The sequence below is a fragment of the Crocodylus siamensis genome, chromosome 14 (genome assembly GCF_052110815.1).
Source record: "Crocodylus siamensis isolate JL-2025a chromosome 14, ASM5211081v1, whole genome shotgun sequence".
Classification (NCBI taxonomy): Eukaryota; Metazoa; Chordata; order Crocodylia; family Crocodylidae; genus Crocodylus; species Crocodylus siamensis.
The window spans coordinates 1918690-1946356 of record NC_143408.1 but is presented as its reverse complement, the minus strand read 5'-3'; the positions used below and the strand labels follow the sequence as shown (position 1 = coordinate 1946356).

At 52.5% G+C, this 27667-nt stretch overlaps 1 protein-coding gene across 4 annotated transcripts in view; it reads left to right on the top strand.

Annotated features, from left to right (window-relative positions):
- The window catches only part of GNG7 (G protein subunit gamma 7), a 101240-nt gene that overhangs the window by 57639 nt on the left and 15934 nt on the right, over window positions 1–27667 (top strand). For 2 of the 4 annotated variants that reach the window (XM_090027963.1, XM_090027964.1), the window contains exon 3: window positions 8105–8130. The exons of the other annotated variants lie outside the window; for them this stretch is intronic. The gene's annotated coding sequence lies outside the window, so the exon portion shown is untranslated. The remainder of the gene's footprint in view (window positions 1–8104; window positions 8131–27667) is intronic. 4 annotated transcript variants of the gene reach the window in all.

Below are 27667 nucleotides of genomic sequence, written 5' to 3'. Positions count from 1 at the left end.
TGCAGCCGGCATCCCGGGCATAGTGCTTGCTTCCCAGTCTCCCTGCCAAGTTCTCCTCACCCGTGACTCGTGCTTCTCCCCACGAGTTGCTGCAGACTGGGCAATCCTGCTCTCCTGCTTTCCCTGGGTGAGAGCTTTTTTGGAGACCTGAAGAGGCACAGGGCAGCAGGTTTGGGTTGCTTTAGCCCCATGGGATGCCATGCGCTTCTTCAGAGTGGCTTAGGCCTGTACATCTCCCTGCCACCTTGCTGTGGCCCTGTTCACTGCTTGGGCTTGCGGTGCTGCAGATGGACCAGGCTGGTGATATTTCTGTGTGCGGAGGCTGTGTGATCATTAGTCCTTTTGCAAAATCTGTAAAGGCATGGTGCCATGCAATGCCTACTGCTCACTATGCCCACAGCACAGGGGAGCGTCTGCAACCAGCAGACTCGCTGCCAGTCATGGGCTTATGGGCAAGCAGGCTAGGAAATGCTGCAGACCGTATTCTGCAGAGGCCGTGCTTACGCTGGGACTGCCAGCCACTGCAGCCCTGGGCCATCCCTGTGGCAAAGATGCTGTAGGCAAACGAATTTGCAGCAGAACGGGGTCCTCTGCACCCGGCAGTACTTGTCCTCCATCCTCCTGCCAGATGTGCTGCAGAGAGGCCCAAGCTGGCTCAGTGTGCCCCAGCTCCAGAACTGGGGCTGTGCATCTGTGTTCGTGTGGCACCATGCCCAAAGAGGAGCTAATTAGCCCTGCCTTTCATCAGAGCTAATTAACGTGTCCGCAACGCCACGCCAAGGCGTCTCTGCCGCATCCCATTCAGGAACTGGCACGCCCAGAGTAACCTAGTTCTGCACAGCGCCGTCGAGCTTGGCCGGCTTCCCTCCTGCTTCACGGCTCTGCCCCTGCAGCCCCCTGCACCGCAGGCAGTTGGTCCTGCCGGCAACCCAAGTCAGCTGCTTTCAGCACAGAGAAAAGTTTAAATCACATCTCCAGAAAACTGCTTTAAAAAGCAAAACAAGGAGTAGCCTACTAAAGCAAACTTACTAGCCAGACTTCGGGATACTCCTACCCTGCCAGTGCACTGGGGCATATGCCACCCACCAGTAACTCCGCTTCCCTCAAGATGCCCAGCACAGTCCACCCTTTCAAAACCCTCTGATTTATCCTTACTAATTCAAGGGCATGGAGAATAGTCAGCACAAGCATCAGTCAGTCGCCCCATCATCTCTGACCCAACAGTCAGTCAACCAGGATTTCACTGTCCATGCTGTTACTGGGCACTTCTCCACCATTTTCACACTGGACAGTGTCCCCGTGCCTCAAACCTATACCTGTGGGGCCTTTGTAGTGACCACAGATGCCCTTGTGGACAAGTTCAAACCATGTCCCGTGTCCATTTACTATGCTACCTGGTGGCCTTGAAGCTCTTCTCTCTGGCGATGACATTGCCTTAAGATGACAATATGAAACAAATGCCAAAACCGCATACACTGAATAAGTAGCGGGAGGCTCCAGTGTTTGTCTGCCTGCCTGGGTCAGAATAGACGTGTCTCGCTAGCGCAGAGTCCTATAAGGTTTCTTTCTTTGCTGATGAATATGCATGGAGCAGCATTTAACCATCGCTCCACACCGAACACTGCGAGTCCAGGCCATGAGTCCACTAGTCACCTTCCTCTCTTAACCTGCTCATTTTGCCTCGGTGATGCCCATAGGGCTACCCGGCGTCAGCACAATTGCATTCTGCATCAGGGAATTAGTTTTACCTCGTATAACTTTAACACTTCATGTTGAGCTGCTGCGCACGTAATGTCTACAGAAGACTGAACTCCCTTGTGTGAGTGTGCGGGAGGAGGGGAAGCGGTGCCCGCGCTAAATATATTTGCTGTGTTTTCAGTCTCCGGTGACTAATCTACCTGGCTTTGCATCCCAGGTTCTGCATCTCGTTTTACCTTTCCCTCAGGCTCATTGTCTAGCAGCAGGAAATGCTATCTGGGACATTCCCTTTACCAGCTCTTCCTCGGCTCCCCACGCCTTGAACTGCAGCTACTCAAATCTGAAATCAGGTCTTAGCAAGAGGGCAGGAAAAGGAGGAGCTGGGACAGCTGTTGTCTCTTTCGACACTGTGGGCCCTGGTCTCCGAGGGTTGACTTCTGCTTTGCCCAAAGGACCAGCTGTGTCCAGGAGTTCCCAGCGTTGCACCGAAACCTCGCTAAAAGCTGCCCCTCTTACAGCTTTTCCCTCTTTCAGGAAAGAGTTTCTTTCTTGCAGAATGATCAGAAACTGCAAGAGGCACAGGAAGAATCGAGACTCTCTTCTTAAACTTTTCCTCCCACCTTGGCCTGGTTTGTCACCAAATGCCCTCGTGGACAAGTTCGAGCTTCTGGTTGTGCCCAGGGGCTTGGTCCTGGGGGGTGCCAGGTGCCCATTCCCCAGAGTTGAAAGCGTTGTGTCCCATACGACTGTGCATTAGGCTGGGCTCATTGATGCTGTATTTGGACGCTTCCCAGACTTCCAAAGTGCCCGAGGAGAAGAGCACGGGGGGGCTTTTTCGAGCTTCCAGGGGGAAGGAGAGACCTTCCAAAGGCATGCTGTGGATTTAGAAGTGCAGCATCCATAGGAGTTCCCCATTAATACATGTTTAATCTCCTCCCCAACCCCCAAGCCACCCTCCACATCCCTTTTCCTCTTCTCAGGCCATCTACGATGTGCTGAACTGACACCGTGCAGTTTGTAGTTTCATTTACCTTCTGCTGCAAAAGGGAGGTGCCTGGCTGCGGGGCCAGCATGCCCAGGGCACAGCCGCCCCCATGCACCGCAGCGGGCAGCACCACTCGCTCCCCTCAGCAGCTCAGCTGCCGAACGTAGGCAGCCCTCACGCACGCTCTGAGGTTGGGGCTGACGGTGATCCCGGAGCGGGGGTGGGAGGAGGAGGAGAGCAAGAGCCCACAGGTTAAAGCCTGGTCTCCCAGGTGGTTTTCAGCAGCAAAAATGATTAATGTCAAAGCCGCTGTCAGCCGCCCTAGCAAACCCGAGCAGCCCCCCATTCTGCTGCAGGTGCAGGAGGTGGGGAGGTGGACTCGGAAAGGAGCTGCTCTATGGGCATTTTCCCACCATTGTCAAACCCCAGCAGAGGGGTTTATCGGTAGCTCTGTGCCCAGCGCCACAACTTGCTTTCACTTTTGGACCAAGGGCTTCTCGGAAAACCGTTTCTTCTGCAGGCAGCTCTCCTCTGGGGGCCAAGCAGATGGAAAGCCGTCACGTTCTCCCACGTGCTTCCTAAGTCTTATTTTGTAATAAGAGTGGCTCTCCATGGGATGTTATTTAACATTTTAGTGGAGCAAAGACCCGTTGAGCGTGCATCGACAAATCCCTCCCTTCTGAGACAAGCGGCTGCTGGGGGTATACGCACCCTTTGCTTTTGCATTTTGGGAGCCCCTTGTTAGACAGCTGAGATGGGGTGCCCGTGCTTGCTGTTAAATCTCTTTCTGCATAGACCAGCTGAAGAGACCGCTGATACGTTGCTTTGTCTTTGCGGAGTCCTAGCACACACATCCCGAGAATAAACTTTTCCCTAAGTTGGGGCCCTGTCCTGTGGCAACTAGCCCCGCTCCTCTCTTCTCCACCCGCTTACAATGCTTCGTATTTGGGGATCTTGCACTTCAACACTCAGGAACAACCCGACAGTAAAAAGCACTAGGCCAGCAGTGGAAGGGAGCTTGGGTCAGCATCCTTAGCTTGGAGCAGCGAGTTATGCATCCTAAGGCATGGTATGAAAGCCACGTTTAATTGTCCATAAGCAAAATTCAGGCTTTCTCCAATCCGGGGAGTATTTTCAGCCCTCGTGGGCATTATTCACATGGTAGGCTTCTGCACCAGTTCTAGTTTGCTCCAGACAGAGCCGTGGCGTAGCAGAGGTGACATGGTTTGGGAATGAAGCCGTTGGGCGGTGAATGCTCTGCATTGCCTTGCGTGTAGGGGATCTGTCCCACGAGAGGAAGATGAAGGCTACGGTCATCTGTGAATGCTGTCTCTGCAGCACTCCTCAAACTTTTGGGGATGACTTGTGAATGTCCCGCTCTCCCACGGCTCCACTTGGTTGCCTTGAAAATGCCAGCAAGCCACTGTGGCCCAGACTCTGATGTACCTGATGCCTGGGGCAAAGTGAAGGGAAGCAGGACTCTGAGTCTCAACTGTGGCTTCTTGCTGCTCTCCCTTCATGGTCCCGGAGCAAATGTGGAGCGACCGGCTCGGGTCCCTGCTACCGTATTGCTCTACGTAGCGGAGAGAGCTGCAGGGCTGTGGCTGTGGGAATAGAAACAGGTTCACTTGGGAGGTTAGAACGGGTTAAAATGAAACTACCGTTCCTGTTTTAACAACTTCTTAGCCTCAGAGGCACCAACAATTAGCTTTCATAGTAAAAAAAAAAAAAAAAAAAAAATTGCTAGAAATTGCACGCCTGGTTCAGCGAAGTCTTGTCTCTTCCCTACACCTAAATTAAGTTCTGCAGACAGTCGGGAGCCAGTCGCAAAACACGCCTCGCACAAGCACTTAATGGTCCTATATTAAAATGAAGTTGCATGAAACAGCCTGGTGTTATGCGGCCCTGCTTGGCCGGGCTCATTAGCAGCCGTCCCCACTTGAGCGCCTGTCTGGGTGTACTTTCTGCTCCACCCCGTTTCATAGATGTTAGGGGCTAGAAGGGACCTGACAGATCATTGGGTCCAGCCCCTCCGGCTGGAAAGTCTGCTGGGGCCAGATGACCCCAGCAAGGTGGGCATCAAGATGCTTCCTGGTGCCCACCTTGCTGTGGTCATCTGATCCTGCCCAAGTGCATTTGACTTTGGCCTGCGGGTCAGCTCTGTGCGTACGAAAGCAGGGGTGACCCAGAAGACTTGGATCTCTGGCTCGCCAAGCTCCAAGGTCTCGTGGTGGGACTCAGAAAGCCTGTGCATTGTGGCGGTCTGCGCGGCGTTCGTCAGCGTCTAATTAACTTAGTGTGCGGTGGCTCAAGCTGTCACGGCGTTGGCTCTTTACCTTCCAGGGCCACCACTCTCCCGCCTTGCCAGCGCGAGTGTGTAAGCCTGTGATTCAGCCTTGTCCTTTCACTCCAGTGAGAAGTGATGCTTTGCGTTTTCTCTTCCTCCCCCTCCTCCTCCTCCCTTCCCAGGGCCCATACAACGGAGGCTGGGAGCCGCGAGCTGCACTCGCTGTGTGGGCAGCGATATGTAGTAGGAGGGTTCCCCGACCCCGGAGCCTCTGCAGTGATGCAGCCATTGACGTCCTTCCTCCTGCATCAAAGGGTCGGTTGCTTAGCTGCCCGGTCGAGCCTGTCTCTCTTGTTCAGCATTAAAGCACGTAGCTGTGAGAGAGCCACGTGCTTTGTTAAAGCAGGGCTGGCCAAGTGCCCGAGAACCAGTCTGGAGCAGTAGTGGAAAAATCTCATTAAGTTTTACAAATATTTTTGTTTTCTTCCCCTCTTCCCCCCGCCTACTCTTTTCTCTCTCTTTTTTTTTGCAGTAAGTTGTAATAGTTCTCCAGGGACCTGAGCTCCCAGCTCATTGGCAGAGCCCGTGCGGCCGTGGTCACGTGCTGACTTCAGTGCTGCAAACACGGCCCGTCACTGGCTGCGCGGTTGGTTTCCGTGGGCCCGAGCTGATTGTCATGTTGTTCCTTTTCAAACCCAGCGTGGTACGGTTTCCCGTATCGGCAGTTGCTTGAGCGCTGAGGTCTTTGCCAGCTGAAGTCTTGACCGTGCGTCCCCCAAGGAAGCCAAAAAGAAATGCAAAACTCTTGGTTCAGAGATGATACCTTTTAGTAGACCAACTAAGAAATCGCAAAAAATCTGTCTCTCTTTTTGCACGGGTGCTGCTTGTAGCCGTGTTGATCTAAGGACATAGGCAGACGCGGTTCTTTGGGTAGATGTGATATCTTTTATTAGACCAACTCGGATAGTTGGAAAAATTCTTAGCGAGCTTTCGGGCGCACATACCCTTCTTCAGGCTCAGGGAAAATTAAAGATGGTAAAAGTCCCCTTTTAAAGAAGGATAATTTTTTTGTGTGATTTCTTAGTTGGTCTAATAAAAAGTATCACCCAGAGTTTTAGAGTTTTTTATTTCTTTTTGTCTCACACCAACCCAGGTACCAAATATGTCCCTGAACCAACGAAGCCAACATATTCGTCTTTGTGCCTTGAGTCTCAAGGGTTGGGGGTCCTGGTTCTGCTGGGTCTTTATTTCTTCAGTGCTTATGCAGAGTTTCAAATGTGAAATGAGTGGAGTTGTATTTTCAAAGCTCAGGCAGCTTGTATCTTGTATTGTTATCACAGGCAAGTATTGACAGAAAAGGCGGTCGCTCAGCCTCGGTGCAGAGCAGCAGTTGTTTAATCCTTAACTTGTAAACTGTCCTGGACACTTTCTAACCTGTTCCTCCCAGGTCTTTTGCGGGGGGACATCACATCCCCGATGGCAGTACCTTGCAGCATCACGGTGCTAGGCACAGATTAAGAGAGTGTTGGCTTCCTCTGCGGTGCATCCAGCATCTGTCACCATTGGAGATGGATATTCTGGTAAACAGGCCATTGATCTTCTGCCACCTGCCACGTTAGCAAGCGTGTGCAGGTTGCTGAGCTATAAATGTTGGCCTGGCTCCTTTATAATGGGGTCAGTTAGGAGCTTTAAATGGCAAGACTGCAAATTGAGATTAAAAGTATCTGCGGTAGGAAAGGACCTCAAGGTTCGCCTCAGCCAACTCCCCTTGTAGAGTGCAGGATTCACGGTTCCCGTCCCCTCCCAGACAGGTACCAGTCCCAGGTACTCTTGAAGCGTCCCGTGAGGACTTCAGTCTCCCCAGGCAGGGCGGGGGAGAGAGAGAGAGATTATTTTACAGTAAGATGCTGACAGTGTGCAATGCAAAGATATAAAACATCACACGTTAGAGACAACAACCTGTTTGACATGTGAATATGCCAGTTAAAAATGATCAGTGAAAGGATTGTAATGAAGGGGCTCGTGGAGTGGATGGGGAAGAGGGTCAGGCAATATGGACTCTGGACAGTTCAAGCCTGGGGTGCTGAGCTCTGTCCTGCAGCTCTCGGGCCTGTCACAGGATAGCCGGCTGATGTCTGACAGGCAATCCCGGCGTGTCTCTGCTGTAAGCCATGCCAGCAGACTGGTAAAATTCCAGTCACCAAGTTTAGGGTCACTCTTTTCCTAGCACGGTTTAAGGGAGTTTATCATGGGCTGTGAATTTCCTGTTGCTCTCGGCCCCTGCTGCACAGCATCCTTGAACATCGTGCCAGAAAACCTGGCTGGCTCCTGTATTGCTGTCCCTGTCACTTGTTCCAGCCGAGGTTAATTTGCTTTGCCACAGGGGTTGTGATTTTCCAGCTCTCGTCTGGCTTCAGGCTGCCTACGGGGCTCTTTCGAACTAGAGCCCAGATTTGAGATCAACAAAGCCATTTACACTAGATGCAGATGAGCAGAGATTTCTGGTCTAGCACTTTTTGCTTAAAAACTGGCAGACAACCCCATTCAGAATCATTTCCTCTAGCGCTGGGCCAGCTGGGTAGGGTCGAAATACTGCACTCGGTGTCGTGAATCAAGTGCGCTTGATTCATTCTTTTCCCCTTTGTTTTTCAAAATCTGAAGCAGCAGAAATTCTTGCCATGACCGAGTCCTGCAGGAATGCCGGCTATGCGAGAAATGCCCAGCGTCGCAGAGCTGTCCGGCTTGCATCCCCTGCCCTGGCGTGGGCTCCCCCACGTGCCTAGAGGTTGTCCTGGCCTGGCTCACTGCTGCTTTCATTTTGGCCCTCGCTTCTGTCCCTTTGACTCGCAGGCCCTTGGCCAGAGCGCAGCCACTTGGCTGAAGGCTGCACAATTCGAGCCACCCTTGTGCAGGAGAGCTGCACTTTGTGACCTTGGGGCTTGTAAAAGCACTAAGAGCCCTTGGACTTCCAGGTCTGACATTACAGACTCTGCGCGTCTGCAGCTTCCCTGTTCTGCCATTAGTTAATGATGGTGGAAGAGCCTACACTAGGTGATGATTAGTGCTCTGTGATTACTTTGGAGTTAAAAAAAAGACTCATGTCTAATTTCTTTCTCTTTTTTTTCTTTTCCTAGGGATATTCCAGGACTAGTGGGAAAAGGTACGTGCACTTTGTAGCCCCTTGAGCCCTTCTTGATCAGTGTTGCATGACTGAGATGGGAGTAAGCTGTGTTACATGACACGCTTGTGCCCAGCAGGAGGGGGTCTCTAGTCTCCAGCACTGCAGCGTTCAGGAAACTGTGGCAGTGAGCTTTAAACTACCCTGGGCCCCCAGTGCGAGCCTTTGGGCAGCATTTGCTGGATCGGTCTGTGCCACGTGGCTCTTCCACAGGACTTGGATTGACTGCTCTTTCTGCAACAGCGGAGCATGCAGCTCATAGCCTCAGTCTCCCCGTAGTAGCACGTGGGAGCCCAACTCTTGTTTGTGGACCCGGCTGTAGATTTATTTGGCTCCTTTGCTGCATTAGCCCTCCCGGACATCCCTTTTCCTCCTCCTGTCTCTGCACACCCACGTCCCAGTTGTGGAGCTCCTTAACTCTCTTGCATCTCCTCATCAAGCGTGTTTTGTGGTTACGCCTCTTCCACAGCTGCGCCGCAGAAGAGCTCAGCCTCACAAAATCTGCATCTGCCACAGGCTGGCTGAGTTCCCAGGGAGATCTGTGGTGCTCCTCAGGGTCCATCCTGGCTATAAAGGGTCTGTGGATCTTTGTCCTGGATGTCTTGGGGTGGCACAAAGTCTGCGCATGTGCCAGAATGAGCCTGGCCTCCTGGTTTTGCCAAACACATACAGAAGGATGGTTTTAGCAGAACCCATGCCCCTCTCCTTCATTTCTAGAGCAAGCAAGCTGTCAGACAGCCTTTGCGATGGCACGGACAGGACCCTAATGGCTTTGGGGATGTTGGTTCCTGTCATCATGTCATTTGGAAAGCTGCTGTTGATCTGCTTGGGTACAAGGGGGTTCTGCAGACACGGAGCAATCGCTTCACCTTGAGGCACTCGCTCCCCGTGTCAGCCCTTACTTGTCAGCTTTATAAAAAAGGGTCCCTGTGGTATTGCCTGTCGTTAACAAGAACTTCACTTTGCTCTCACTACTGTTGTCAGGCTGTAAAATGAACCCCTGCCTTGGTAGGGGATTCTGTAAAACCCCAATAAATATGACCTTCCAGCTTTGCAGGGTCTGTAGTGAAAACTCTCTGAATTTCACTCTCGTGGAGAGTTGGGAAAAGGGCAAATAGCAGGACCGGTCGCGTTCCTGTACTAGACCAAATGAACTGTTCGGAGACACTGAAGCTCATACAAGAGGTACAGAAGCAGAAGTGGCAAATTACTGCTAAGGGAAAACCCTGGAGGGCAGTCGCTTCTCGTTAGTGAGTGTTTCGAGTGCATGTGGATGGGTGGTTGTATGCTGGCCGTCTGTAAGCACTAATGAGTTTTGTATAAGATAAGACAAGGCCTCGTGGACCTTTTCAGTAGCACGTCTCCTTTTTGATCATTTATTCATTGGGAAACATCAGGTGTATAAAAACTTCCAGTGAGGTATCCTGAAATGCTCCCGATCTCTTTGAGCGAGAAGGCAGAGTGGATATGCACCTTGATAGACTAACTAAATAAGGTTATATATAGAGCGAGGGAGCACAAGCTTTTGTGAACCCAAATTCACTTCATCAGATGCTGGGGAAGGACATGCAGAAAGCAGAGTATCAGAAGGAGAGAGAAAACTATGTCAAGGGCATGCCGTCAGCTACAAGTCAAATGCTTTGTTCCAGTATTGGAGGCAGCAGGTAAAGAAACTGTAGAAACGAGCAGCTTAGCCAGTAAAATACTGGAGAGTTGAGGCTTTATTTCCCAACTGGCAGGACAGAAGTCACGAGAGACCCGATTTAAGAAACCTCAGACAAGTTTGAAGTTCCCATCCATTTTGGATTCAAACTTGAGACAGACCAGCGTGTAGCCAGCTGCCCCCAGAGCTCGGAAGTCCATTCACACAGGGACAAATGCATCACAGATCTGCATCGCTTCTGTTTGCAGAGCACACGCGGCACAGGTGCAGCCTGGCCTCCTCCTAGCTTGCACCAGTATAAAGTCTTTCTCTCTCGCAACCGTGGGCGTTATTGTGATGCAAAACGGATGCCTCACTAACTGGATCAAGGTAACAGTGCTATAAATGCCAGCCACAGCCCTGGGATCAGGCCACTGAGCTCGCTGTTATTTAAACCGGAAGTCATTTGCAAGCAAAATAAAGCAGGTTGAATTTTTCTCTTTACCAAGATAAAGATGTTGGCTCGAGCCAGTCACTTGCCAGGCAAAGCAGGATCTAAATGTGGTGCGTCTTTTAATATCTTTTTAGAAGAGCAGTTATAAATGCTTTGGAATGTATCTTCAATCTACATCAATCTGTTCTTATGTAAACTTTCTTTTGAGTTAAGGGAATGAGGCATCATTATCTCTGGCAGATGCAACAGTGGGCAGGCAGTCTGAGGGTTTATATATGCTTGAGAAGTGGTTGCTGATTAAGCTCGAGTGTAAAATGAGATGCAGTTGCTATTCTTGGGTAGCTTCATGTGCGGCTGCTCCTCTTCCACAATAAGCTTGCTGTGTTCCCGTTCAGCATAACCCACTTCTTAAAACCTGGGTTAAACTGAGTGGGAACACAACAGTCTTATTCTGCAATAAGTACCCACTCATGGGCTCTTCAGGAGCATGGCCAGGTGCAGACAGTCCTTCCGTGATCTCATCTGCAGAAGATCCACCCTCTCGGCCCAGAAAGACTCGTCTTACCAAGGCTGAGGACAGTCTCTTCCCTCTGGGCGTTTGGCACGGAGTCCAGCTCTAGGAGAAGCTGTTCTGTGCCCCTGCGAGATCCTCACTGCCTGTGAGTGTAGTGCACTGACACAAACAATTTCTTACCAAGGACTAGACAGCTGAGATACCTGCAGGTACCTGACACTGCCACCTGCTTAAAAAATACTCTTATCTGCCCAGCTACACATGCACTTTAATGCGCATTAGCCTATTTTTAATGCATCACTAAAAATGTGCTATTTAGTTAATACGCATTAAAATAGGCTAACACAGTGAATGTCACTAAAAAAGCTGCTTTAAGTTAATGCTCATTAAGACAGGCTCGGACACATTTTCCTAGCATCTCACAACAGAAGTACAATATTTAATGCGCATTAACTAAAATGCACCAGTGCACATGTAGACGTGCCAGGGGATCTCAACCTTTTTGGACTTGAGGCCCCCTCCATGATTTCTGTGAATTGAAATAAAACTAATTTATATATTCCAGCTCTTACTTCCTTGTGGAGGGGCTAGGCAGTGGAGGTGGGGCATCATTCAGACAGGGACAGGCCTGTGATCACATGCTTGGCTTATCGTCTCACACCTCACTTATCCATTTACCTTATCTGCTTATCTCCTCACCCTTGAGGTACCTGTCAGAGAATCTGGTCCCTTGCACCCTGGTTGCGAATCATGGCTATAAGCACAAGAGATGGATGCGTCCCAGGGAAGATAGTACCAGGATGAATGCAAATCTGTTTTAAAAACAATCAGTTGGGCTTTTGGCAGAGCAGTGTTGCTGGCATGGCCCTTTTTTCCCCCCAAAGCAAGTAACTTGCAGAGTTTCTGTGCAAAAATACTTCGGCCTTATTTATGTGTGGTATCAGGTTAGCAGGTGCAAAGGCTTGGCGAAGTTCAGTGAAACTCGAGGAACTGAGTGTGAGCTGAAAATTGGGAAAGCCCATGTTCCTGTTGCAGTCTAGGAATAAAACAGTGGGGGGAAGAGTGGGTGTGGAAGACAGCATCAATTCATTCTTAAAAGCTTGAACAACATGGGGGCCAAGGTGTGTAGACCAAGAGCAGATGCCTCCTCAGCCTGATGAAGGGTATTTGCACCCGAAAGCTTGCAAAGAAGACTTGTTCCAACTATTTAAGTTGGTCTATTAAAAGAGATCAGATTTACCCAAAGAGCCTTGTCTGCCAAGGTGTGTAAGCATGTCTGTGCATTAGAGGTGCTTAGATAGGTGAGTGCTGGGATTCCCAGATGCGTGGCAGCCGCTTTGGTTAGATATACAGTGCAACTATTCATCTCATATTTTTTTGTGGTGCAGACTACTAAATATGGCATCTCTTTCAGCAGAAATTTTCTGCCGCTTTCTAAACAGACCCGGGAGACAGCTGAAATGGCTTTTATGCTCTGTTGTGTAGGAGGGCAGCTCCGAATCTAAATGCAAGCCCTACAAAATAATCAGGAGGCCGAAGGGCGGCTATTACCTGATGGCCATCGCTCACATGTCTCAGTGTATAACCCTTTGTTCAGGGCCCAAGTTCCCTTTTTTTAGTCTCCCTGTCTTGTTGCCAGCCTCTTTCAAAACCGTTCACACTGCCCAGTCCTTAGCTAACTTTTGGGCTCACGCCAGGCCAACGTGACTTGATTTCCTGTAAAAGAGACAAAAGAAAGTGACCTCCTGCTTCCTTTCCCCGTCGCACTGAGATTCCACAGCCTGATGTGGGAGTTGCTCCTTGGTTGCAAATCCTCACATGATGTTGCAGTCATCGGCATTAGCAAAAAGACCCGGCGTTGTGTGAAAACAGCTGCACAGACGCTGCAGTCACATGGAGACTGGCCTTTTCTGTGCGCACCCTCGTTTTGATGGGTGAAGCAAGTGCAAAAGAGTCATCGAACCGGTCAGGCCGTATTTTCATCTTGTTTAGGGAACAAGCCTCTTCATTTTTTTCCTTGAGTGCAGCTGACTTAATTGAGGGGGCTGGCCTTGACGGCCAGGCTATTTTGAGCTCCTTGTGGGCACCTCCATTTTTTAATTTTTTTTTTTTTGGCTCTTTGCAGAGGTCTCCATAATAAAAACAAGATTTGCATGCAAAGAGAAGGGCAAGCGAGCACTAAAGAGTCATGAGACTGCTTGCCTGCCCCTGTGCTCTGGACACATGAGAAAGGCATTAGTCCTTATTGGCATGTGATGCGACCACTACAAAAGGTCACGGACATTTATAGTGGAATTACCCGGAGTTGGCTCTCCACGGCCCGTTTTCAAAGCATGAACAAGAAATCTCGCTGGTAATCATTGATTCGGGCCAAATGGTCTAGCATGGGAGTGGGCTTTATTCCACTGGCCTGGCTTAACCATTTCATTCAGGCTTTTTCTGCTGTTGAAGCTGTTTCAGCAAGTGCCAGGTTAGCGCCTTGCATTGGCAGTGCTGAGCCCTGGCTTCTGGTCTCCACCTTGCCATTGACACGTGGGATCCCCTCGCGCTCTGTCTGCCTTTTCAGCAGCAGGTCATAGGAGCAGGGACAGATGCTACTGCTTGCGTGGTATCAGCCCTCATCTCAGCGTGGTGTTGGGACGGACGTTTTGAATTCTTGGAGAGCAGCACATGTGGGGGCACTGAGGCTGAAAATCTGCAGATGCTGCCAGAGAAATGGTTTGCATACAAGTTTAGAAGTCACCTGGTTGTTGGCTGCAGTTGAGAATGGCACCAGCCTTGTGTGCAAGTGGTTTTACTGGATGGATTTTGCTTTTATCCCTGTGAAATCCTTAGGTGCCTGTACACGACCCGCGAGGCTGCTGCGATGCACTCTGATTACTGCTAGATTAATCGAGTCTGCTGCAGCATGGTCATTCCCATGCACCAGCCGACTCCAGCATCGTGTGTATCAGCGTTCCTGCCCAGAAAAATGGTGGTGGGGGCATTTTAACTAAAGCTCGCTTGATAAGCTTTAGTTAAAATGTCCCTGCTGGCATTTTTCAGCGCAAGGATGCTGATACACGTGATGCTTCAGGCGCTTTAATTAGAGCATAGAGGGGCTCTTGGAGAGGGGCTCTTGGAGCTGCTCTAATTAAAGCACCCCCTTACTCCCGGTGCATGTGTATAAGCACCCTGATGTCTGGGTGCGAAGCTGGCTAGGAAGACATTTGGCTCTTGGTACATGGATTTAATGTGGAGGCAGTTACTGCTGAGCAAGGTTGCCGGTGATATTGCAACGATGGCCTCATGTATGAAAGTAGTTGGCTAACATTGTCTTCCCCTGGATGGACTTAGGGCCAGCCAGCGGTGTTTGCACTATGCAGGCACCTGCCGCTGTGCCGATCCAGTCAGGCTGGCAAGGAGAAGTGCCTGTTTGCTTGTCCTGGCTTCCTGTTTTTGGAACCTGGGTGTGTAGCATTTTTAACAGCTCCTGGGAGCAGTTTCTCTGCAGTGTGCCGTGTGCTAGCACCGCCACCCCTGGCTTCTCCGGAGGCCAGTAGCTCTTGAAATTCCTCCTGGGCGAGGCAGCTGGACCCATGGGGCTGTTTGCTATTGCAGAGGAAAACGTTGGGGGTTTCCAGTGCCCACGAGGAGCTTTGGGTCCAGATTTCCCCAGTATGAATAAAGCTCCCATCTGTGTTTCGAAGAAAACTCCCTTTTGCCTTTCTGAGGCTTTGCTGGCTACACAGAACAGGGAAATGTGGGAGCACAAAATTACCCAGGCACAATGTACTGGCAATGCTAAGGCGGTTTCACAGGCAGGGCGCACCGGCCTTAATGATTTCCAGATTGCGTGTGTTGCCTGCTTCCATGTTGTATCACCGCTGTCCTTCTTCGTTGCTCTAATTAGCTCTCCGGGCTGCCACATGAAGCTGTGACATTACCAGGGCTTTGGGCTGTCTCGACATAGGGTCACTGAGGGATTCTCCAGGTCGGTCAGCGAGTGGAAACAGCTGAACTCTCGCTGCTCGTGGTTGTCTTAGTTGGTGTCTGGACATCTTGCCCACGGCTTAACAGTTGTGTCTGGCTTATTACTTAATCTGTGTTGCAATATTTAACTTGCTTTAGAAACAGGCTATCTAGGCCCTCTCTCCAGGGCACCGGCACCTCTCCTGTCGGAGGCACAGTCGCTCTCATTGTTTACTCTGTTCTTGTGTCCAAGTGGCTCCGCTCAGCAATTGCCTGCACCTTGCAGCTGGTTGTGTGTGACATCCCACGTCCTTTAGTGCCCTTAGAGATGTGGTGGGAGGGGTGCCCAGATGGCACGTGGGATGTGGGATTCAGCTGCTGGAGGGAAGATGCATCCACAGCTTTTCCCATCAGTGTCTCATAGTTCCACTCTCTCCTCCTGGGTTTGATGCAGCTACTTCCATTTCCTGCAGAACCAACACCCGAACAGGGCTGGCCCCGTTGCACCCAAGCGTGGCACGGCTGCGGTAGGGGGGTCGGACCTGATGATCTGTTTAGGTCCCTTCCGACCCTAAGCGCTATGAAACTATGATGTCAGATGAAAGATCTTTCTTCACAGTGCAAAGAGTGCTCCTCTCTGGAAATCAAGGAGGTGTGTGCGAACATGCACCCCGGAAGGCCTTTTCTGAGGAAGCAGCAGGGCTGGCTGACAGTGCGGGGCCCTTGCAGATGCTGAGCAGCCTTTCCGAGGAAGCAGGCTTTCCAGTGAAGTCCGCATCTGGGAACAATGCAGTGGCTTGGCCGGCGTCCAGGAAGCAGGCTGTTGTGGAAGGGGTGGCGCTGGGTTGCCAAGCCCAGATCAGCCCTGCAGTAACCGGGCAGAGGCACGTGATGGAAGGGAGCTAAGGTGAGGAGGCAGCTCGAGTTCCAGCCTCCCAAGGAGCTGCAGTAACAGGAGTGAATTAATGCGTGGGGAAAAATGCCTCCCCTTCATCACCCACAGGACTAGGGGTGCCATGGCTGCCCCTTTCCCCTGGTTCCCCCTGTCCCACCCAGACAACACATCTAGGGGTGTCTGCATGGGGTCGGTTCTAAGGGACAGACCATGAAAGAGCTTGTAGCATTGCTGCCTGCTAAATGCCCTCCCCTCCTGTCCTCGGGATGGACTCCAGCGATGGAGTCGTCCCTGCCAGCTGCCAAACCTGGGTGTGAGCACAGCAGGGAGCTTGGGGCACTGGGACACAGGGTTAGCTGCAAAGTGGGTAGGAGGACGTCGGAGTGGCCCCCGACACTGCGTGATGCAAGGTTGCAGGCCGTTTTCTCCCAGTAGGAGGAAGGTGCAGGCAGTGGGTGCCGACAGCCTTCTGCCCTAATTTTTTTTTTTTTGGCCCAGTCTGTGATTAACCTGCTAAAAATAGACGGGAACAAACCCAGAGCCCATCTCAGGGCAGGGTCTGGACAAGCCGGTGACATTTGTTCAGCGACTTGTGTAACATCCCTGGAGGCCGAGCACCCAGAGGGCAGGCTGGCGTGTGAGCGGAGAGGGGAAAGGAGACCCTCGCTGTGCACGGCGCTGGCCAGAGCTCGGGGGGAGCACGGCCTGGGGCTTGTGCAAGGCCGACTGTCTGAAGCGTCAGCTGCGTTTTCAAACAGCCACTGTCGGCAGTCCCGGACCCCTCGCCCTCTGCAAGGAGAGAGAACGCCTGTCACTGAATTGGTAAATGTGTTCCGCATTTTAAATACATAGGAGCTTCTTTGACCTGCCTTCATCGAGGCGGCAGAGACTGTCCTTTTGGCCGTCTTATTCCAGAAAAAACCTCCTTGCCTGTAAGTCAAGTGTGCCGGCCCACATTTCACGTGAAGAGCATTCAATACTCACTCGCTGGGGAGACAGAAGACCCCTCTCCCCGCCCTCTGTGATTTGGATGCCTGCGATCCTTGTGATGCAGCTGGGACAGGGCCTAAGGGCACAGCGTGCTCACCGCCGTCTCCCCTGCCCCTGCCCCTGCCATGTGGGTGAAAGTGCAGGGACCCTCCGGTTTCTCTGAATGACACCCTTCCCCTCTCTCCCATTCCCTCATGCTGGCTGAAGTGGGTTTTCTAAGAGTTGGTGTTGTAAATGCACCTTAACCTAAGCCCTATTTATTCATCAGCATGGCTCGCAGCATTGTGGATGCAATAGGCTCTAGCTCATTGTTCCAAAGCTCTGCCACGTCCCAGTGGTGAACACCAGCAAAACTGTGTGCGCTGGGCAATAAAACCAACAGATACGGCCCAGACCCATAAAGAGCAGATACGTTGTGCAAAGAGGTGCCATTTTTATACAGTTTTCCCCTCTAATTATTGCTGCATTTTAAAGCAAGGGGAAACAGTCTCTTGGGTGTGAGAGTTTGCACTGCAGATAGTGGCAGACTCGCTTGAAAGTCAATGCTGATGAAAATGGTCCCCCTTAAAAGTCAGATTAGGGTTTAGGAAAAAATGAAGCAGGATGGTTTGAACAGGTCTGTTTTGGTACCCCGAGCCTGCTTTTGCTGCCTTCTGGCAACAGCATTTCCCTGCGAAGCTGCGGGTAAGAGAAACCAGAAGAGACTCGGAAACAAAAGCGAAGCTCCCTCGTTGTGTGGAGGGTGCAGGAAAGGTTAGCCGGCTCCGCGGGTCTGACCCCCCATGGCAGCGCCGCGCGCCTTGACCCGCCGGGTGCCACGAGGAGCAGCATGTTCAGAAGGCTCCGGGCCGGAGAGGCAGTGACGGTCATCCCGGGCACTTTTACGAACGTGCAATGCGCAAAGCATTGCTCATGAAAGCCAGAAAGCGCGCTGGGATTTATGAGCTGCTTTTGGAAGCCGGGTCCCATGCGCTGCAGCCAACGGGATAGCAGCTCTGTGCAATCGCATGGAAGAGCCCGGGGTGGATTTGGCATGCCTATGCTCGGAGCATGTTTCTGTGGCTGTGTGCTTCACCAAGGTGCATCCAGGACTTTGTCAGCATTTCTCTGGCTGTTTGCTTAGCATCAGCTGAATGCTGCTTCCCCCAGCTTGACTACGAACAGTCATATCAAGCCACTGACTTGACTGCCCTAAACTCAGAAATGGGGCTTTTTGTCTGAAGTCAGTGGTTTTGTCAGAAGCTCTGGCTTTGAAGACTCCCTTTGCTGGTAAATATTGAGGCCGTAGGCAGCACTTGCACAGGTATTTGAGCAAGACTGAATCTGATGCCCCCCCACCGCCCAATCTTTCACCAACTTTCGTTTAACCTGTTAATAGCCGCTCTTATATACTTATACTTCTGAGGCTGCAGGAAACTTGTCCGCTCCCACCTTGCACTGAGCCTCTCGCTACGTAAGGCAGCCAGCTATCTGTCTCGGCGGTCGTGCAGCCCCGGAGTTGGCTACCATCAGCCTGCAAGGGAAAGGTGCCTTGACTCATGCTCCAAAAGGTCAGCAAGCAAGCCTGGTGCTGAGCCATGCAGGCAGGGGTCCTCTGGGAGGGCTGCCCTGCCCCTGAGCTCCAAATGACTTCATGTGACTCGTGGATGACCAGGCTCTGCAGCTACTCAGGGATGGTGACTCGATGCTTGGGAACCGGCTAGAGGGCCCTACAGATTTTCCTGCAAGGCAGATGGGAAGGAGGCTGGCAGGATAAAACCCCCAGTGTCAAAGGAAGGCCATCGGGCTTCATCAGCGTTAGTCGTAAGTGGAGCGGGGGTGACTTTCACCTAAGTGGGTAGGTCTCCTCTGGCCCCGCTGACTCACTGGCTCGCTGGGTGCTCAGGTCTCCGGCAGATCTCTCTCACGCACTGTTTGTCCTAAAGCATCAGCCCACCAGGATGCTCTGAGGACAGTGTGTGGACAGGGGCTGTAACCACTGAGCACTACGCTGGGATGCTGGCTCAGCACTGATTCAGAGGGATGAGGGCTGCGTGCTGAGTCACCCGCATTGATTCCTCCAGCACCTTCCCTTTCTCCTCTGTTGCTGACTAGCGCGGGGCATTCAGCTGGAACTGCAGGCTGGCAGAGAACAAAAGCCTGGGTAACCTTGTACTAGCATGTGCTAACAGTAGCGGGGAAAGCAGGTTTAACTGCTTACAACCCATTTGAATAGCCAGCTTTGCCTCCTTTCTTTCTTTGGGAGAGTTTGCCAACACCGGGTTTCAGTGCAGAATTGTGGCCTGCATCCCGGTTTAGGAAATGGCCGAGCTCCTTGCTGAGTCTGTGCTCGCGATGGGCACAGGGTCAGGGCCCAGTTGTGCCAGTGAAGGTTTGTCAGGGCCCCAATTCTCTGCAGGCCTCTTGCAGGAGCCCTGCCCTCCAGCAGCAGGCCCAGCAGCTGCACAAGGAGGACATTGTACCTTGTGCTGGCTCCAGCTGGCATCCCCAGGCTCTGCTCTCAGTTGTGCAGCTCCCTTCGGTTGATGCCCTGGGGCTGTGCTGGAGCTCAGCCTGCTTTGGGGTGTAGGAAATGGGGAAGGCCTGCCTTGTACCATGTGCTTGGCAGCACGTGCAACAGTGCTGCTAGCAGCTCAAAGGGAGGGCAGCGTGCTGGCTTCCAGATGGGCTTTGCTCCCAGGCTGGTGTGCAGCTTTCATAGAACTGGAGAAAATTCGGGTTGGAAGGGACCTTGAGTTTGGGCTCAGCCTTCCCGGGGGCTAGAGGACAGGCTTGCTCCCATCTGGTCGAGGCGACTTAGTATTTTTTTTTTTTTTGGTTGTAACTCAGACTTGTGTACATCTTTCTTGCTCTGTTGCTGCTTCCTGTCAAAGATAAGAACTTTGCAGTTGCATGACATTTACCTCGGGCCTCCATCTTCTAAGGCTTTAGGAAAGGAAGAGGAGTGTGGCAGCCATACTTGGAGGGGTTTTCCCTTCCGAGGCTCTTGCTCATCTCTAGAGAATTTGCAATTCATTTCAAAACCTTTCCTCCCACACAGCTTGCACACAGGAGCTGCCCAGGGGAGAGGGAAAGGTAAAGTTTTTGTTGTCTTAAAAGATGCCAACTTCACTTCGTGTCTCAACTGTGTCTCAGGTCTCTTGGCCAAATACGGGTTTGGAGCGTGCCTGCCCTGTGGACAGATCCTAAGCCACTTTCAGGTGTGTGTGTAAATGCTCAGTCCAGGGCAGACCTGATCCCCACTGCACATTAAAGGTTGGACCCTCACTTATTGTTATTGGTGTCTTGAGCAGCAATTGTTCCCAGCTCAGACCTGTCGGCCTGCAAAATAGACTCTCGGAGGAAGCGTCCTGATACTTAGCCTAAACTTCCTTTTCCTTCAGCTCCTCTTGCAGCTCTGACTTATACCATCCTACCTCCAGCAGTTCCTGGCATCTGGCTTCCGGCTTAATGAACACGCCCGTATTGCTGTGGAGTTACTAATGAGCCTCCTCCCCGGCTCCGGCATGCACGGAGCTCCATCCAGCCTGTCCACACTCATCTGCTTGCTCCCATCACTGGCTCCTGCGAGGCGCCAGTTCAGGACAGCCTGGGAGCATATACTGAAGTTCACAAGGATGAATTTGTTCGTGTCACGGTGTAGGACAGAGGAAAAGGTGCAGGGATTTTTAAGGCCGTGGGGAGAGGGCCGCTTCAAAGCGCTTATCGATGATTGCGCAGCAGTGAGCACCTGCACAGCAGGCAGTGCCGCTGGAGCAGCGGTGTAGTTTACAGACTGATTTGCAAGGCAACAGTTACTCTCGAGATCAGGCTTCAGGCTTGCAACGGCTGCCGGGCAGTGCATGTGCCTGTATCCACACACGTAAAAAAGCTGTTTCATGTTTCTGTTCTCACTTCCTTCCCAAATACCAGCCAGGAGCTTCCTGGTTTGCAGCTGTAGCCCAGCAGGAGAGGAGGATGTGGGTAGTTTACTCTGAGGGGTGGTTTTCGGAGGCTCGGCACACTGGGAGCACCGGGTACTCAGCACTTTGCACAGGTGACCCTGAGTTCAGTGTACCTTCTCTCTCCACTGAAGCCAGCTGAAGTGCCTGCGAGGGAGGGGGGGAGCAGACACAAGTGCTGCCCGTGCCCCTCTTAAAAACCTTTTTAGTTGTGTTGAAAGCAAAGGTTAAGTATTGGTCTAGCTCCATGGAGTCAGAACTTGTGGCGGAGGTGATCTGTTTTATTAAACCAACTTGATTTTTGCAAAAAAACCCATCTCTAATCTAGTTGGTCTAATGAGAGAGGTCCCCTCTTCCACGAGTTCTGATTCCTTTTGCAGCTAGATCAATACGGCTACAACCTGGATACCTGAAACGTGGTCTAGCTCAATGGTTTTCAACCTTTTTTCATTTGTGGACCCCTAAAAAATTTCAGGTGGTGGTGCAGACCCCTGTGAATTAATTGTAAGTGTGGGTATTCACATACTCTTGATAGATCACCCTTGTCTTTCACAGACCCCTTAGACATAGCTTGCAGGCCCATGGGGGGTCTGTGGACCACAGGTTGAAAACTGCTGGTCTAGCTTACATTATGCCATGGGGCATCATAGTTTAACTACTTAGGTATATTCTAGCGTGCAGTAATATTGAAGCTTGGCAGTGCTGGAAATGTGGGTCGTTAAGGGAACAAAATGGTAGAATCATAGAAAATTATGGCTGGAAGGGACGTAAGGAGGTCGCCTATTCAACCCCCTGGCTCAAGGCATCCCAGACGAGTGTCCATCTAACTTGCTCTGAAAAACTTCCAAGGAGGGCGACTCCGCACCTTCTCTAGACGGTCCGCTCCGATGTATGCCCACCCTCACAGCGAGAACGCTCTTCCTCCGTCCAACTTAAATTTCCTTTGTTGCAACGTAACCTGATTTATTTAGTCTGAGATGAGTAGGAGGCAGGCAGCTAAGACAGGGGAGTGACCCTCGTACCTGGGTGGTATCTGGGCTGGCTGACCCATACTGAACACGTGCACGCAAGAAAAGAAGCAGCCGTCTGCTTCCTTCCAATTTCTGACTAGCTACAGCCGATCCCCTGAGCAGCTGTGCCAGATAGCGAGCATTGGGCAAATATTTAGCTTCACATCCTCACTGACTCGTATATTCTGGATATAAATAGAAATGCTGCAGCACTGGAACAGGCCGTGGCCCGGAGGGCTGTAGGACAAAGGTTACAATTGTGCAAAGCCGCTCTGGCCCACGGCTCGTGTTCATGACACCATGGACTTGTTAACAATGACATGAGAAGGGACCAGAGTGCTTTGACCTCAGGTTTATTAGCTGTAGCATATGCAGATGATCTAATCAGCTCTCTTCTGCAGAATTTTCCTGCTTACCCAGTAACCTGGACAATAAGGTGTTGTTTAATTATATCATTTAACTGGCAGATGCCATCTGTGAGTGTGCCAGATTCTGCCTGGCAAACAGCTCTTTGCTGCAAGGGGAAGGAAAATAGGCCTCTGGAGAGAGCGTCTCTCCAGGGTCTTCACCTGTCTGCCTCTTGAACTGCCCTGGTTTCTACATACTTATGCACATTATCGATCTTGGGCTGCAGGAACACAGAAGCTTTCCCACGTACTTGGAACTAAAACAAATGTGGGAAATGGATGTCCAGAAAGAGGGACATCAAAACAGGCCGGTTATTCTAAAAGGAGCAACACGGAGCCAAAGCCAGAGAATAGTTGTGGCTTGTGAGCTGATACCCACCCCCAGGTAAATGTGTTCATCCCCTCGATTTTGATGGATGCATCTGCCGGGCGCAGAGCTGGGTGCTGCTTGCCACCAGGAGACAGGCGGGCAGTTTGGTTGTAAATATGCTAGGGACATGGCATCGGGTCACTGCAGACTCCCGGCTTTTTAGCATGACCTCACCTGCGCTTACGGGCTGATGAAGTCGGGAAATGAGAATGGCATGAAGTCAGCGGCTGCATCGAGGCCTCTGACATCATCAGCAGGCTACTCTCATCTCCCTCGTGTCACGCTGGGTAGTGTCACGCTGACACTTGGTGCTTTGTTAGCAGTGGACTTGCAGCGCTCACCCCTGCATCTCCCAACAGTTGGGGCCCCGTTCCAGCTCCCTCCCCCACGAACACAGAGCCTGTTGTTTTTGCCCCAGCCAGAATGTCTTGGCGGGTTTACAGGAGCCGCGGATGCCAAAGCTAGCTGCAGCCTCCGTGCTGGGGAAAAGCGACTTGTGAAATCCAGGCAGCTCCTCTCCTGGCTTTTGCAGCAGAGACGTGTAAAAGAGCTGGTTCAGTTGTGAGCAAGGGGCTGGGTCCTTAACTCTCAGGGCAGAATTGCAGAGCCAAGCTCTGCCCTGAGGATGGCGGTACTGAACGTCTGAAAACGGACGGGGGAGAAATCCGGGCAGCGCAGATTTGGAAGAGGAGCCTGGGCTGGTTTCTAGGAAGAGCACCAGTTTTTCAGCTCGGTATTAAGTGTCTCACTCTGAGCGTAACTGCTCTGCTTTGGCATGTTGACCAAATCTTTTGAAAGAGCTTTAGCTTTCCTTTTCTCCTAAACACCATCTGCTCACAGAAGCAGCAAAACAAGGCTAATTGTAATGAAATCAGATAAGCAAACGAGGCAGCGAAGAACAAGAGGACTCGGATGTACTCGGTGGACAGCGACTTCCAAAGGCCTTGTCCCAGAGCGTCTGCTGGATGCCGGGAACTGCAAGTGAGACATGGGTCGATAGAGGCAGAGCTGCATCCAGCCTAGGGGTTTTCCTGACCGTGGGGGTATGAGGCTCCCGTGGCTGCCAGATCCTGCCTGCTGCCAGCCAAGTGGCATCTTCACCCAGGGGCTTTGCTAGCTCTGTCAGCAAAAGCTGCGATGGCTGCAGGGAGTGAATTTGTCACACCCCGAGCGGACGGCTACGCTGCGGTATAGCAGCCCAGGACAGAGGCTGAAACCATGGGCAGCTTCAGATAGGTGCTGCTTGGATTCCCCTTGTCTTAGGCTGTTGAAACTAGGTGGTAATTGCTTGCGGGGATATCTCTTTTGATTGTAGGGACTCTTTGATCATGCAGAACTTGGCATAGGCGCCCTCACCTAAACAGGCCATAAACCTCTCGCTGCTACCGTGGGACGGATCCACATCCTCCTGCAAGAGCATAAAGGATGCAATGGTTCGGACTGCAAACACCGCAGGGAAAGGCATCGGCCTCGACACATAACGAGCCCAAGTGCGGCATACCCGTACCTGCCGCTGTCTCTTTAAGGCTCCCAGCCCAGGCCTGGGCCTGCAGGGCCTTGCCGCTCTTCCCGTTCATTGTGTGCAGCACCATACAAATGTGGAGGTCTTAAATAAACCACCAAAAAAAGCGCAGCCCTCAGGAAAAGTGTCAATAGCTCATTCAGCTGGTCAGCGCCTGCCGCAGGAAGTGTGAAAGAGGAATGGAGCCGGCTTTGTTCTGCCCAGACAAGGAGTAAATGCCATCACCCCAACAGCCCTGCTCTGTTCCAAGGAAGCATGAGCTCATCGCGAGAAGGAGCCACCCCCAAGCGGGCGTGTGGCCGCAAGTCCCATCTCAAGCCCACCCCCCTCCTGAAGGCCGCCTCAGCTCTGGGCTGCAGGCGCGCGCTCCAGATCAGGCCAGGAAGAGGCGCGGTACCTCATGGGGAGTCGTGAAACCCTGGCCATGGGGACTCCTTCCTGGGGAGCTCTGCCATTGCCTCGTGGTGCCCACGTCTCCGAGTTGAAACACTCGGGCCTGCCTAGGCATCGTGGCAGGTCTGAGTCCGAATGAAAACTGCACACTTCCTGGGAGCAGGCTACCAACTGGCTGCCGCCAAAGGCTCCCTGGGCCTTGCTGTCAAATGCTCGTGCCAGATGCCACCCACTGCCTTTGTAGATCATCTTCACACAATGCTGCACTTGGGGAACAGAGCTGAATTAGCAGGTGCCCTTTCTTTTCATCTCTGTTATGCCTAGCAGGGGACTGCCGGCAAGGCTGGAGGCAGGGGACGACCACCAGCTGCCCGTCACGTTGGCTTTGCAGCGGGATGAAATGGGGATTTGCTCACTGACACCAGGAGGTGAGCTTTTACCCCCGGGGGCACGGCCACGACTTGCTACGCATCGCCGTTCTGCAGTCCTGCGTTGCAGGCTTCACGTGCGGCAGCCGGGAGAGAGCCAGCAGGCAGCAGCCGGGGCCCTCTGCTCCTTCCGACCTCTTTTTTACCCCTAGACATATCCTTCAAGACTAGTCCCCACACCCTGTGGCGGCCGATTCCCTCGGCTCTGTGCAGGACGGGTCAGCCACCCGCAGAGCTTTGGGATGTGGAACCGCCACTCGTGCTCTCGGCACAGCCAGGTGCATTTTTCAGATGCTTCCCTCTTGCTCCGCTGAGCTCAGCGACATCCCAAAACATCAATCAGAATCAAGTCATTCTTATTCTAGAGGGCAAAAACCAAAAAACAAAGCTCCTGTCGGTAGGCTTGTTTATGTAGCCGGTTAGGAGCGGCCACTTCCAGCTATGAGAAGTATGGGAAGAATTCAGAAACTGGAGGGATCACTGCATATTTATTTCCTACTGTAATACTTCCTGTCATTTGGCTGAGAGCGCCCTGGGGTGGGAGGGTGGAGGTGGTATTGATTGCGTGAAAGAGAAAGGGATTTGGTGTTGAGCATTTCATTTTCTGCAAAGCGAATGATTAACTATTTTGGGTGTCAGCTCCGGCAGCAGCCCGTACACCTCGTACCTCGCCCAGGAGGACATGTCGGGGCAAGCCGGGTTTCTCGGTAGGTTTGGACATTTCTGGGGGTGGCAGTTTCATCCTCTTCATTTGGATACGGAGGGGAGGTTTGCAGGAACTTGGCACGCGGCGAGTGCCGCTCGATGAACAAGCACATGGTAGGGCGGGAACCGGAATGCAAGGACATGCCGGAAAATTCGCTGTTTGGCACGTTTGCCCCCAGCAATGTTACGCTGATGGACTCCAAGACTGAGGTGTGGCAGGCGGGCTGCTTCGCTGGAAAGGAGTCGGGGTATGGAAGTGGGCTGATCATCCTGGAGGCCAAATGAAGACTCCTGGTGCCGTGGCGGTGTTGCATTTGGGGCTCGACCCAGCCCTGCAACAGACTGACTCACGATTTGTCACGGCTGATTGCTGCTGTCAGTGGTATCGCTGCACTGGCCGTGACTCAGACATGAGCAGTTTGCAATAAAAGGCTTAAAAACCTCGAATTGTAGACTACCTTTGCCTTTGAATAAGGACATCGGGGCAAGGAAGTCGGAGGGCTCAGAGCAGCGAGCCAAGCAAAACCTGCAGTGACCCCAGAGGCTGGAAGGGAACAGATAATAAAACGGAGCCCCTTGTTTAGGGACTGGACGTAATGCTCCAGCGTCGCCGCTGGAACCGAGGCATTTTTGTAGGTCGTCAAAATGTTTCCCACGATCGCACATGCCCTCAGCTTGCGTAGCTCATGCCCCCGCCCCGGATCCTGTCCCGGCGCAGGTGCCTGCTGGCTGCGCTCCGTGGCTTCCTGGAGGACCAAGGCAGTCCCCCGGAGAACTCCTGGGTTGCCTAACTTGGTGTGGTGCGTGACTCCCGCCAGACGGGAACGGCTTGCACAACGGGAGAGAGGCACCTGCAGAGTTCGTGCTGCCTCGCGGGCTGTGTTTCCCAACCTCTGCCTGGTTGTGGAGGGGGGGCACGGAGAGAAGGAGCAATAGGAGAGCGAAAGGCTGGCCCAGGGAAGGGAGGCTCGCTCCTTCCTGGCTGGCTTCCTTCCACTCGTGACTCAGCAGGAGCAGCCGGTCCCAGCGCAAGCGGCGTCTGAACCTCGTGCAGCCGGCCCTGGAGAGGCAGCAGCAGTGTGGTGCGGGGAGGGGCGGGGGAGGCCCATGAGCTGCACAAGCCGAGGGCACATGTGATCGTGGGAAACATTTTGACGACCTACGGAAGGGCCTCTGTCCCAGCAGTGACACTGGAGCTTGGCATCCAGGCCCTCCGGGGCCCGGGCCGCACTGCGGGGCTCTCTAGCGCAGTGTCGGTTGTAGCGGGTCCAGCTTCGCCCCCCAGGCCAAGCTCTCCCCTCCTCGAGAAGGCTTTACAGTGAGGAGACTTTATAGTCACAAATGCAGGCACCCCAGGTCTCCAGCTTTATTTGCACCTCAGCACACTTTACCTCTGCCCCCTCATACAGCATCGGCCCCCGTCTCATTAGGGGAGGGGGGCATGTCCAAGGTCAGCACACAAAAGTGGGAGCCACTTGTGACCTGCCTGCCTTGTGCTTCCTGGCACATCCTCCTTGAAGTGCCCCACAAGCGCCTCTCTGTCCCCTCTGGACGCTTTGCTGACCCGGACTCAGCGGGTTTTGCATCAGGAGCCACCTATGTATCTCCATCCATCTGCCCAGGGGCATCATCGAGAAGTTGGCTTTGGCTTCTGCGGGTCCTGGAGTAGTCAGCTGAGCTGTCCCCTGGATCTCTTGCGCCGATGGTTTCCAGGTACTAATGACGCGCTCAGTTAATTATTCTCCAGGGCAACGGAAACCATTTTTTAGTGCTTGCCAGGCAAAGCAGTCCTGGAATGTGACCTGCGATTGCAGCCTGGTTACCTGAAGCATTCCAGCCGGCCCCGAGCAGCCACCCGCTGCCCTTTCAAAGAAAGCAATTGAGATGTTCTTGCGAAGCCTGGGAACAGGCTGCTACTATGCGGCTCAGACCAGCCTCGGGGCTGCCCGGACCTGGTCCCCAGCAGCCGTTAGCTTGCCGAGCGAGGGAGGGCTGCCCTCCACGGGTTCACGCTGACTTGGTGGAAGCGCACACGCACGCCGTCAGGACCTGGGAGGCATGGCTGGTGTCCGTTCCAGGAGCAAAGGGTGTTTGGCCTGGGCCTTGCTGTGTAAAGTCTTCTCGAGGCACGGGGTTTGAAGCTTGAACAGATGCAAGAGACATTGCACCAGAGAGCCCCGCGGTGCGGCCTAGGGGTGGGAGAGGCTTGGGCCGGTTCTTAGGAAAGCTGTCCCCTCCAGGTTTCCTTTCCTGTGAACTCTGGCAAAAGCAGCACAAGGGTCAGAAGCAAACAACAT